The 13,110-nt window shown below is 42.3% G+C and overlaps 1 pseudogene; it reads right to left on the minus strand.

Annotated features, from left to right (window-relative positions):
* Positions 1–11,677: 11,677 nt before the first annotated feature.
* Positions 11,678–12,596, minus strand: LOC114020709 (annotated as a pseudogene).
* Positions 12,597–13,110: the final 514 nt, after the last annotated feature.

Here is a 13,110-nt window from a genome sequence, read left to right on the forward strand (position 1 = left end):
GCAACATGGGGAGGAGATGGCCAGTCCTCTGTGAAGAAAGAGGTGGTTAGGGACTATTTAGAAAAGCTGGACGGGCACAAGTCCATGGGGCAGGACGAGTTGCATCCGAGAGTGCTAAAGGAATTGGCGAATGTGATTGCAGCGCCATTGGCCATTATCTTTGAAAACTCGTGGTGAATGGGGGAAGTCCCAGATGACTGGAAAAAGGCTAATGTAGTGCCAATCTTTAAAAAAGAGAAGAAGGAGGATCCTGGGAACTACAGGCCAGTCAGCCTCACCTCAGTCCCTGGAAAAATCATGGAGCAGGTCCTCAAGGAATCAATCCTGAAGCACTTACACGAGAGGAAAGTGATCAGCATGGATTCACCAAGGGAAGGTCATGCCTGACGAATCTAATCACCTTCTATGATGAGATTACTGGTTCTGTGGATGAAGGGAAAGCAGTGGATGTATTGTTTCTTGACTTTAGCAAAGCTTTTGACACGGTCTCCCACAGTATTCTTGTCAGCAAGTTAAAGAAGTATGGGCTGGGTGAATGCACTATAAGGTGAATAGAAAGCTGGCTAGATTGTCGGGCTCAACGGGTAGTGATCAATGGCTCCATGTCTAGTTGGCAGCTGGTATCAAGTGGAGTCCCCCAAGGGTCGGTCCTGGGGCCAGTTTTGTTCAATATCTTCATAAATGATCTGGAGGATGGTGTGGATTGCACTCTCAGCAAATTTGCGGATGATACTAAACTAGGAGGAGTGGTAGATACAGTGGCAGGTAGGGATAGGATACAGAGGGACCTAGACAAATTGGAGGATTGGGCCAAAAGAAACCTGATGAGGTTCAACAAGGATAAGTGCAGAGTCCTGCACTTAGGATGGAAGAATCCAATGCACCGCTACAGACTAGGGACCGAATGGCTCGGCAGCAGTTCTGCTGAAAAGGACCTAGGGGTTACAGTGGACGAGAAGCTAAATATGAGTCAACAGTGTGCCCTTGTTGCCAAGAAGGCCAATGGCATTTTGGGATGAATACGTAGGGGCATTGCCAGCAGATCGAGGGACCTGATCGTTCCCCTCTCTTCGACATTGGTGAGGCCTCATCTGGAGTACTGTGTCCAGTTTTGGGCCCCACAATACAAGAAGGATGTGGAAAAATTGGAAAACGTCCAGCGGAGGGCAACAAAAATGATTAGGGGACTGGAACACATGACTTATGAGGAGAGGCTGAGGGAACTGGGATTGTTTAGTCTGCAGAAGAGAAGAATGAGGGGGGATTTGATAGCTGTTTTCAACTACCTGAGAGGTGCTTCCAAAGAGGATGGTTCTAGACTATTCTCAGTGGTAGAAGATGACAGGACAAGGAGTAATGGTCTCAAGTTGCAGTGGGGGAGGTTTAGGTTGGATATTAGGAAAAACTTTTTCACTAGGAGGGTGGTGAAACACTGGAATGCGTTACCTAGGGAGGTGATAGAATCTCCTTCCTTAGAAGTTTTTAAGGTCAGGCTTGACAAAGCCCTGGCTGGGATGATTTAATTGGGGATTGGTCCTGCCTTCAGCAAGGGGTTGGACTAGATGACCTCCTGAGGTCCCTTCCAACCCTGATATTCTATGATTCTATGAAAATGATCTCAAAATGATCCCACTGCTCTGCCACCATGTCAAAGTTCCTTCCCCACTCTGAATTCTAGGGTACAGATGTGGGGACCTGCATGAAAGACCCCCTTAAGATTATTCTTCCCAGCTTAGGTTAAAAACTTCCCCAAGGTACAAACTTTGCCTGGTCCTTGAACCGTATGCTGCCACCATCAAGCATTTTAAACAAAGAACAGGGAAAGAGACCACTTGGAGATGTCTTCCCCCAAAATATCCCCCCAAGCCCTACACCGCCTTTCCTGGGGAAGGCTTGATAAGAATCCTCACCAAATTGTACAGGTGAACACAGACCCAAACCCTTGGATCTTAAGAACAATGAAAAATCAATCAGGTTCTTAAAAGAAGAATTTTAATTAAAGAAAAGGTAAAAGAATCACCTCTGTAAAATCAGGATGGTAAATACCTTACAGGGTAATCAGATTGAAAACATAGAGAATCCCTCTAGGCAAAACCTTAGTTACAAAAAGACACAAAAAACGGGAATATTCATTCCATCCAGTACAGCTTATTTTACCAGCCATTAAACAACTGAAAATCTAACGCATTTCTAGCTAGATTACTTACTAACTTAACAGGAGAACAACAAACAAGAAAGAACAAAAGTATAGTCTCCATGAACGAGCACAGTGTGTGTGCCTCCAGGGCAACAGTCTAGAAATAAACATCAGCCATTTCTGCAGGATGGAAGGGGTCATCTAACCATTTAAAGCTGCAGTATGCAGAAAAGAAGTCTTAACAGAGATTAGATAGATATACTGTGTCACCAAGAAGTTTTTGATGTTAGGATTATTGGAAAATGGTAAACATTGTTAAGAGCAGGAATTCTGGAAACTCAGGGGACTGTGAATGGGATACAAAACCCTTTTGTGTCTAGGTCAACTTTCTAATGTTAATGATGAGTAAAATACAGTAGAACCTCAGAGTTAAAAACACCTTGGGAATGGAGGTTTTTCATACCTTTGAAATAATAGACTCATAGAAGATTAGGGTTGGAAGAGATCTCCCCCACTGCAACTTGAGACTATTGCTCCTTGTTCTGTTATCTGCCATCACTGAGAACAGCCGAGCTCCATCTTCTTTGGAACCCCCCCCCCCCCTTCAGGTAGTTGAAGGCTGCTATCAAATCCCCCCTCACTCTTCTCTTCTGCAGAATAAACAAGCCCAGTTCCCTCAGCCTCTCCTTGTAAATCATGTGCCCCAGCCCCCTGATCATTTTCGTTGCCCTCTGCTGGACTTTCTCCAATTCATCCACTTCCTTTCTGTAGTGGGGGTCTGTAACGATGCTGGTTCTGGCGGGACCCAACTGAGCGTGCCAATTCAGGACAAATTGCTTAAAGCAGAGCAGTTACAGCCCAAGGCTGGGGTTTCTATGCACACCAAGGCAAACCAAACAAGCCAAACAGAGAAGACTTTGGTTTTACCCCACTGGCTAACCACAAGTCACACAAGCAATTCCCTTAGAAACTCCACTTTCCCAGTATCACCACCAGTGCCACTTGTTATGGGGACAAATGGTTATGAAAACCAATACCCCCGTAAAAGAAAAAAGGTTCTTTTGATCCCAAAGGACGAAGCCCCAGACCCAGGTCAATATACAAATCAGATCTTACCCACAAATCACGCTGTTGCCAATCCTTTAGAATCTAAAATCTAAAGGTTTCTTCATGAAAGGAAAGAAATATAGATGAGCGCTAGAACTGGTTAAATGGAATCAATTACATATAGTAATGGCAAAGTTCTTGGTTCAGGCTTGCAGCAGTGATAGAATAAACTACAGGTTCATATCAAGTTTCTGTAATACATCCACAGCTGGGATGGGTCTTTCCGTACTTCGTTCAAAGCTTCAGTGTAGCAAAGTCCCTCCAGAGGTAAGAAGCAGGATTGAAGACCAGCTGGAGGAGCTGCAGCAGCTTTTTATAGTCTCTTGCCATGTGGTCTCTCTTTCTTTGTTCCAAAGACCAGCTGTCCATCACACGGCCTGGAAACACCTCAGAGTTCTGTCCATAGGCAGGTCCCTGCGTACCTTGCTGAGTCGCAAGGCGTGTCTGCCTTCTCTCAATGGGTCAGTTGTATAGTTGATGGTCCTTAACAGGCCATCAAGCAGGCTAGGCAGAGCTGACACCAATTTGTCTGGGGTGTCACCCAGAAACATAGCATAAGGTTGAAATACAGACAGTATAGAGCCAATACTTATATCTTTAAATACAAAAATGGTACATGCAAACAAATAGCATAATCATAACCAGCAAACCATAACCTCATCTTAGACACTTTATTTGACCCCCTTTATACAAGATTCGGTGCCACTACAGGACCTTGGTTGCAACAATGTTCTATATGGGCCCAGTTCAAGTCAATAACGTCACAGGGGCCCAAAACTGGATGCAATACTCCAGATGTGGCCTCAGCAGTGCCGAATAGAGGGGAATAATCATTTCCCTCGATCTGCTGGAAATGCTCCTACTAATGCAACCCAAAATGCCGTTAGCCTTTTTGGCAACAAGGGCACACTGCTGACTCATATCCAGCTTCTCATCCACTGTAATCCCCAGGTCCTTTTCTGCAGAACTGCCACGTGGCCAGTCAGTCCCCGGCCTGTAGCAGTGCATGGGATTCTTCCATCCTAAGTGCAGGACTCTGCACTTGTCCTTGTTTGAACTTCATCAGATTTCTTTTGGCCCAATTCTTCAATTTGTCTAGGTCATTCTGGACCCTATCCCTACCCTCCAGCATATCTACCTCTCCCCCCAGCTCATCCGCAAACTTGCTGAGGGTGCACTCTATCCATCATTTAGATCATTAATAAAGATGTTGAACAAAACTGGCCCCAGGACTGAACCTTGGGGCACTCCGCATGATACCGGCTGCGAACTAGACATCGAGCCATTGATCACTACAATCTAAACAGCTTTCTATCCGCCTTATGTTTGTAACTCTGAACAAAATATTATGGTTGTTCCTTTAAAAGTTTACAACTGAACATTGACTTAATACAGATTTGAAACTTTACTATGCAGAAGAAAAATGCTGCTTTCCTTTTTTTTTTTTTTTAGTAGTTTATGTTTAACACAGCACTGTGCTGTATTTGCTGCTTTGTGTGGTTCTTTCTTTCTTTCTTTCTTTCTTTCTTTCTTTCTTTCTTTCTTTCTTTGGTCTCTGATGCTGCCTGATGGCGTACTTCAGGTTCCAAATGGGGTGTGTGCTTGACCAGTCAATTTGTAACTCTGGTGCTCATAACTCGGAGGATCTACTGTACATTAATGAGCCTTTGTACTTCAAGGTTATTGATGCATCTTGATGCTACCGGTCTAAGGAAGCAGGCCCTCACAATGTTCAGCCTCGTTGATCTCAGCCTCAGTAGGCAATGTTAAAGAATTCATAAGGTGCTCTGATATGTTGTGATGTACACAATAGAAATATATAGACTGATAGATGAGCACATAAGGGAATAGAAAATAACTTGAACATTTCCTTTTCAGATAAATTCATTCATATTTAAAGGGACATAGTTATTTTTTGAAGCAGGCAATCAACAAAGCAAAAAAAAAGTCCCTAATGCAAACTGTCACTTTTCGTTTGATATATACAGTAGCTGGAATGATGCATGAGCCCTGGAGTGAGGAATCATCCATCCATGTATGTCATTCTGTATACAGTTTAGCTGCCCCTTTGCCTTCAGCATAGTGGAGGCATCACATTCAAATGTGTCCACTCATTTTGGGTGCTTGTGCACAGTTTGAAAATATGGTCCATGACCACCATTTGCCTTAGTTTATCCTTCCTTAACAGAGGGGTAGTCCTACTGCCAGCTTTACAGGCAGTGGTGGTTTGGCACTGAGCTGCTCAGCCATGTGGGGACTCCTGTGAATTCTTTTTAATATGATTCTAGAATGAGGGGAATGTATTCCACTTCATTTGTTGGTCACCTCTCCAAAAGTCTTTGTACGTAAGTTCCTAGCGTTGGTCTATACACATTCCAGATACCCTGGGCCAGACTCTTCTCTCAGTTACCCTGGCATAACTGCAGAGGAAAGCCGATAATTTCAGTAGAGTTCATCTGGATTCAGAATCACACCATCCCACAACATATTTCCGGTGTAATGCATACCAGACTCTTGTACATAAGATTTGGGTTCCACTCTCAACATTGCTCATCCCCAACTGGGCAACTTCGGGCAAATCCCTTAAACACCTTGTATCCCAGGTACTCTACTTTGAAAATGGATTATATGAAATGAACACGCCTCTGTAAAGTGTGTTGAGAGCTATATCGTATAAATGATGTATGCTACTCTTACTATTTCTCATTTTCAGTTCTGCAGCAATTGTATAAACTTTTATCCACAGTTTATTTTTCTCTTCACTGGATTAATCCTAGTTTTGGGCTTTGGGCTAGTCATCAAGGCTATATAAAAAACACACACCTAAGGCTCTGGGCTCTACCTCTGGCAGCTTCATGAACAAGAGAATCATATGCTGCTTTTCAACATGACAGCACAGAGTACTAACCTCTAGGTCACAGGGCCTAGTGATGCCGAATGGAATGTGCATCTTGTACTGTCCAGTGTCCTCCTGGAAAATACAAGCTCATATAAAGTCTGTCATTTTATTAATAGAAAATGATATGCACAAACCCTGTTCTCAGAGGTTTCCAAACATTTTGATACAAAAACACACTGGCTTAGATAAAACAATAAAACACATTTATTAACTACAGAAAGAAAGATTTTCAGTCATTAAAAGTAATGAGGCATAAAAGTCATAATTAGTTACAAAGAAATAAAAGGTAAAATATAGGGCTGTCAAGGGATTAAAAATTAATCACGATTAATCGTGCAATTAATCACACTGTTAAAGAATAGAATACCATTTATTTAAATATTTTTGGATGTTTTTACATTTTCAAATATATGGATTTCAATTACATCCCGGAATACAAAGTGTACAGTGCTCACTTTATATTATTATTGTTTTTATTACAAATATTTGCACAGTAAAAAACAAAAGAAATAGTATTTTCAATTCACCTAATACAAATAATGTAGTGCAATCTCTTTATCATGAAAGTTGAACTTACAAATGTAGAATTATGTACAAAAAAAATCTGCACTCAAAAATAAAATAATGTAAAACTTTAGAGCTTACAAGTCCACTCAGTCCTAATTCTTGTTCAGCCAATCCCTCAGACAAACAAGTGTGTTTACATTTGCAGGAGATAATGCTGCCCGCTTCTTGTTTACAATGTCACCTGAAAGTGAGAACAGGTGTTTGCATGGCACTGTTGTAGCCAGCGTCGCAAGATATTTACATGCCAGATGTGCTAAAGATATCCCTTCATGCTTCAAGCACCCTTCCAGAGGACGTGCATCCATGCCGATAACAGGTTCTGCTCGATAATGAGCCAAATCAGTGCAGATCGACGCATGTTCATTTTCATCATCTTAGTCAGATGCCATCAGCAGAAGGCTGATTTTCTTTTTTGGTGGTGCAGTTCTGTAGTTTCCTCATCGGAGTGTTGCTCTTTTAAGACTTCTGAAAGCATGCGCCACACCTCATCCCTCTCAGATTTTGAAAAGCACTTCAGCTTCTTAAACCTTGGGTCAAATTCTGTACCTATCTTTAGAAATCTCACATTGGTACCGTCTTCGCATTTTGTCAAATCTGAAGTGAAGGTGTTCTTAAAACGAACAACGTACTGGGTTATCATCTGAGTTTTCTATGACATGAAATATATGGCAGAATGCAGGTAAAACAGAGCAGGAGCCATAATTCTCCCCCAAGGAGTTCAGTTACAAGTTTAATTAACACATTTTTTTTAACGAGTGTCATCAGCATGGAGGCATGTCCTCTGGAATGGTGGCTGAAGCATGAAGGGACATATGAATGTATAGCATATCTGGCATGTAAATACCTTGCAATGCCACTTACAAAAGTGCCATGAAAACGACTGTTCTCACTTTCAGGTAATATTGTAAATAAGAAGTGGGCAGCATTATGTCCCGTAAATGTAAACAAACTTGTTTGTCTTAGCGATTGGCTGAACTGGAAGTAGGACTGAGTGGACTTGTAGGCTCTAAAATTTCACTTTTTTTTTTTTTTTTGAGTGCAGTTATGTAACCAAAAAAAATCTACATTTGTAAGTTGCACTTTCACCATAAAGAGATTGCACTTCAGTACTTGTATGAGGTGAATTGAAAAATACTATTTATTTATCATTTTTACAGGGCAAATATTTGTAATAAAAATAATATAAATGGAGCACTGTACACTTTGTATTCTCCGTTGTAATTGAAATCAATATATTTGAAAATGTAGAAAAACATCCAAATATTTAATAAATTTCAATTGGTATTCTATTTTTTAACAGTGCAATTAATCATGGTAAATTTTTTAAATTGTGATTAATTTTTTGGAGTTAATCCCATCAGTTAACTGAGATTAATTGACAGACCTAGTAAAATGCAATTAATACCTACCTTAAAAAGCTAAATGAATTTAAATCAAAGATTTCTCTCACCACATGCTTTTGCAGTCTTACTAGCTGGATGCCTTTCAGCCAGAACCCTTCCCCAGTCCAATGCTCCTTTCCTTTTCGTTCAGATGGTGTTGGTGCTATGAGCAGAGAGAAAGGGAGGAAGAGTACCTTTGGGGAATTTGTCTTCTCCTCTTCTAGTCATTTCTTTTTTGAAAGAATCATCTCCAGATGAAGTTCAGAAGACAAAGTCTGAGAGGACAGAAAACCCCAGTTGTTTGTTCGTCAAAATGTAGATTTCTAGCTCACACCCTTCTTCCTGCACAAGAATGGCCTCTTAACCAGGTGATAGTCCATTTGATTTTGTTGACACCTGACTGAGGCATCAATTTACCTTTTGACTCTGAGGAACTGGTTTGTGCCTGCTTTTGTAAACTTGGAACATCTCAATAATGTTATACAGTAGAATCTTATAACTTTACATACAATGTTGCCACACACATTTTACCAGGACAATGATGATCAGAAGATTATGAGCTTTCAGATTATACCTCACAAGGCATACTGTGTACAAAATTTATCATAGTCTTGGAAAAGCTGTGAACATGAGGGTACAAACTGTCACACTGTGTAAATTATTTATTTTCCATCATATTATCTTGTGATGGCTGTCTTTAATTTACGAAGCAGAAACTGGGCTGACAGTACAGCTTGACATCTGACGCTATTTCAGGAAGACAGGCCTCAGGTTTTATGTGCTCGTAAAATATGGGATAATCTGATGGCAGCACATGTAACTTGTAGTGTACCTTCAAAAAGGGAATCCACCAAATTCCCTCAAACAGCTAAAAAGTCAGTTTTAGAGGCTACCAGAGACATTCTTAGCTCAGTTGTGAAACATACATGGTGAATCTAAAGAACGATGCATTACTGTATAGAATGAGGGGCTGAGTTGCCACTCTCTTGCATATAGGTTTTATGCCACTGTTACGCTATTGCCATGAGAAGGAAAGATTGTGTAGCAGCTAGAGCATTAGCCTAGCACCCTGTAATCTGGGGCTTAGTTCACAGCTCAACTGCAGACATCTTGTGTGACCCTGAAGGATCACATTTATTTTCTCTGTGCCTCAGCTCTTCATCTGTAAAATTGAGCTAATACTGTGCTACCTAACATGGAAGTTGTGATGATAAAACCAATGAAGATTGTGAGGTGCTCAGAGGTACTATGTAATATAAGGACCTACAAACGTTTATGAATCCTGTTATAAGGCAGGCATGTGTAGTTACTCCCATTCATAGATGGACAAAGGGAGGCAGGAAGAGTTTAAGGAACACATTTTCATATTTATCCACAGTATATCCACTGAATTAGTGAATGCTTTTGAAAATATAGTGTACCTTCTAAAATGTAGTGTACCTCCTCTAAATAGTTGGAATGAGACGAGGCAACTACATAGTATACAGCCTGACAGATTATTTTATTTCAAGCAATTCCTACTTTCCTAAAGGAATATCTTTGATTGCTCAGCATTGAATCTGCAAAGTGAAAATAAAGTTGCTAACACAAATGGTCATTTTTTTTCCATTTTGTATTTATAGTAATTGGAATTATATGGGAGCCCTGGAGTGACGTATCTTATCTACCTTTCCTGTAAGCATCAGCAACTACTGGAGCATCTTATCAAATGATTCCCCACAGCAACTAAGGCGAACTCAGATTAACCTCGAGCTGACCTGAGACAAAACGCTTCAATTCTGGTCAACAAACCAAAATATTTAGATTATGTTCGACCCAACCTAAAATGAAATATTTTGTTTCTGTTTCCTCAATGGAAAATCAAAAAAATAGACAAAATCACAATTATAATAGTTTCATTATTGTTCTTTCTTTTTTTAATTACTGCTGCACATGGAGCGGGGGGTCTTCCTTGAGCAGTCCACAATGATGCTCAAGTCATTGTCCTGGGTTTTCACACTCATAGAATTCAGCCATGTAGATTAATAGTTCATCGTTCCCCCACACTTCCCTGCTTCCCAGTGTGCTTACTGTGTGTTAATGCAGTGAAACGCATCTGCCATCATGTTCCATTAGCTGCTGGGCAGGGCTACACACACAGTTCTGCCCATGCCACTCCATCCCAACTTGCATCCCCCTGCCATCGCAGTCCTGAGCTTTCCAACACACAGCTCTGTCAATACCCCTCAATCCCAACCAGCGGGCCCTAGTCCTGGGTTCCTCGTACACACAGCTCTGACAATGCCCCTTCATCAGGACACACAACCCCCTCTGCTAGCCCATACGCTACCCTGGGCTCCCCACACATAGTGTTCTGCTAATGTCCCTTAGTTCTGACCTGCAGCCCCACTGCTATGCCAGTCCTGAGCTCCCTTCCCTGCCCCCTTAGCTCTTCTGATGCCCCTCAATCCTAACCAGCTCCAAATAATTCCTTTCTCTTCCACATGGTTTTGTGCCTAATTTGTACAATCAACTCCACTTCTGTGGCACACATGAACTTCAGGGCCTACAATTTCAAAAGCCTTCTCTCATTTTGGGCACCTCCATTTTTGTGTCCAGCTTAAGATACTGAAGGCCTTGTTTCCCAGAAGCATTGAGAACACTCAGTTCCCATTGTTTTGAAACTACATCATAGGTATGGAACAGCTTCTGTATGAGGAGAGATTAATAAGATTGGGACTTTTCAGCTTGGAAAAGAGACAACTAAGGGTGATATGATAGAGGTTTATAAAATCATGACGGGTGCAGAGAAAGTAAATAAGGAAGTTTTATTTACTCCTCATAATACAAGAACTAGAGGTCACTGAAATAAGTTACTAAGCAGCAGGTTTAAAACACATAAAAGGAAGTATTTCTTCACACAATGCACAGTCAATCTGTGGAACTCCTTGCCAGAGGATGTTGTGAAGGCCAAGACGATAACAGGGTTCAAAAAAGAACTAGATAAATTCATGGAGGATAGATCCATCAATGGCTATTAGCCAGGATGGGCAGGGATGGTGTCCCTAGACTCTGTTTGCCAGAAGCTGGGAATAGGCGATGGGATGGATCACTTGATGATTACCTGTTCTGTTCATTCCCTCTGGGGCACCTGACATTGGCCAAGGTCAGCAGACAGGATACTGGGCTAGATGGACCTTTCGACTGGGCTAGTCTGACCCACTGTGGCCGTTTTTATGTTCTTATGGCGTGCTCAGCACCTCCAAAAATCAGACCTTCAGGGTCTAGAATTGGGCACCTAAAAAATGGAGGCATATAAAATTAGAGGCTCTTTTGAAAAGCCTTTCAGATCTGGGTTCAGTGCTCCAGGATGAGGAGTGCACATTTCCCCCGCTGTGTAGCATTGATGTGCTAGATTCTTGGCTGATGTAAATCAATATTGCCCCACTGAAGCCAAGAGTTACAGTTATTCATTCCAACTGGCCCATCAATGGTTACTCCCTTATACAGTGGATATGTTAGAACAAAGAAATTCCCTGAAATTAATGGAGGTACCAGCAGCCCTATGGAGCAAGCGAGACTTATTCTTTATTGATTCTCCACATATCACATCAAATGAGGCCATATTTTCCTCCCAATCATTCTCCTCAGGGCTTCCTTCACCTCTGCATTTCTCAGGCTGTAGACAAGTGGATTCAACATGGGGATCACCACTGTATAGAACACAGACACCACCATGTCCTGGTTGAGGGCATAGCTGGAACTGGGACTTAAATATATAAAGCTAAGAGTCCCATATAACATAGTGACTACAGTCAAGTGGGAGGTGCAGGTGGAGAAGGCTTTTCTTCTCCCCTTGGTGGGACGGATCCGCAGGATGGCAGCCAAGGATGATCAGGAGAGAAATGGTTGCTTCCATGCTTCCCAAGATGAAGAGCAGCATCTCGTTGATGCTGGTGTCAGAGCAGGAGAGTGCTAAGAGCGGGGGGATGTCACAGAAGAAATGACTGGTGACACTGGAGCCAGAAAAGGACAAGCTAAAAGTAAAACTCGTGTGCATCATAGAACTTACAGCGCTGCACGCATACGATCCAGCCACCAGCTGGGCACAGACTCTGTGTGACATGACAGCTATTTAGAGTAGCGCGTTACAGACAGCCACATACCAGTCATATGCCATCGCTGACAGAAGCAAGAGATCAGCAGTGGCGAAGATAACAAAAAAATACATTTGTGCAGCACAGCTGATATAGGAGATGGCTTTGCTTTCCGCTAAGAAGTTCACCAACATCTTGGGTATGACAACTGAGCTGTTACAGGCATCTACCAGGGACAAGTGGCTGAGGAAAAAATGCATGGGTGTGTGAAGCTGGGAATCCATTCTGATTAATGTGATCATCACAAGATTCCCCATGAGGGTGATAAGGTAGATTAAAAGGAACAACACAAAGAAGGTGACCTGCAGCTCTGGACAATCTGGGAATCCCAAGAGAATGAACTCAATCACTGTGGTATAATTGGCCATGCTCTGATATTCATCCTATGATATCTGTGGAGAGACATGCAGCAGAAGATCATTTGCAAGTAGAGTCCTTCCCTAAAACTGACTTTGACTTTAGGAGCAAATGCACCAAGTACAGTCAGAAGAAGGTTGGTTTGTCCAGGCAGAAATGTGTCTGATACTAACCCTACAGTGCAGACTGGGAATCAGTAGCCCCTAGAAGTAGAACCCTGCACGGGACTACTTTTAATCCCCCTCCATCCCATCCTGCTATTATAGCTGCACGTCCTGTGGGAAACGCGGGATCCCAGTTCCGCTTCAGGGCTCTACACTAGTCCTGCGCAGGGCTCTCCCTGGAAGGCAACACTGGCCTGGATGATACCAGTTTCTTTGTGTAGGGCCTGATTCTGCAAGGTGCTGGTGGCCCGGTCTAGCTGTCACAGAAACCAGTGGAAAGGTTCGCAACGGGAGACAGATCAAGTCCAGTGTTCTTCCTGAGGGTCCTGAGCACCACCACCTCCCAGTAAATTTAATGGAA

The sequence above is a fragment of the Chelonia mydas genome, chromosome 6, assembly GCF_015237465.2.
Source record: "Chelonia mydas isolate rCheMyd1 chromosome 6, rCheMyd1.pri.v2, whole genome shotgun sequence".
NCBI lineage: Eukaryota > Metazoa > Chordata > Testudines > Cheloniidae > Chelonia > Chelonia mydas.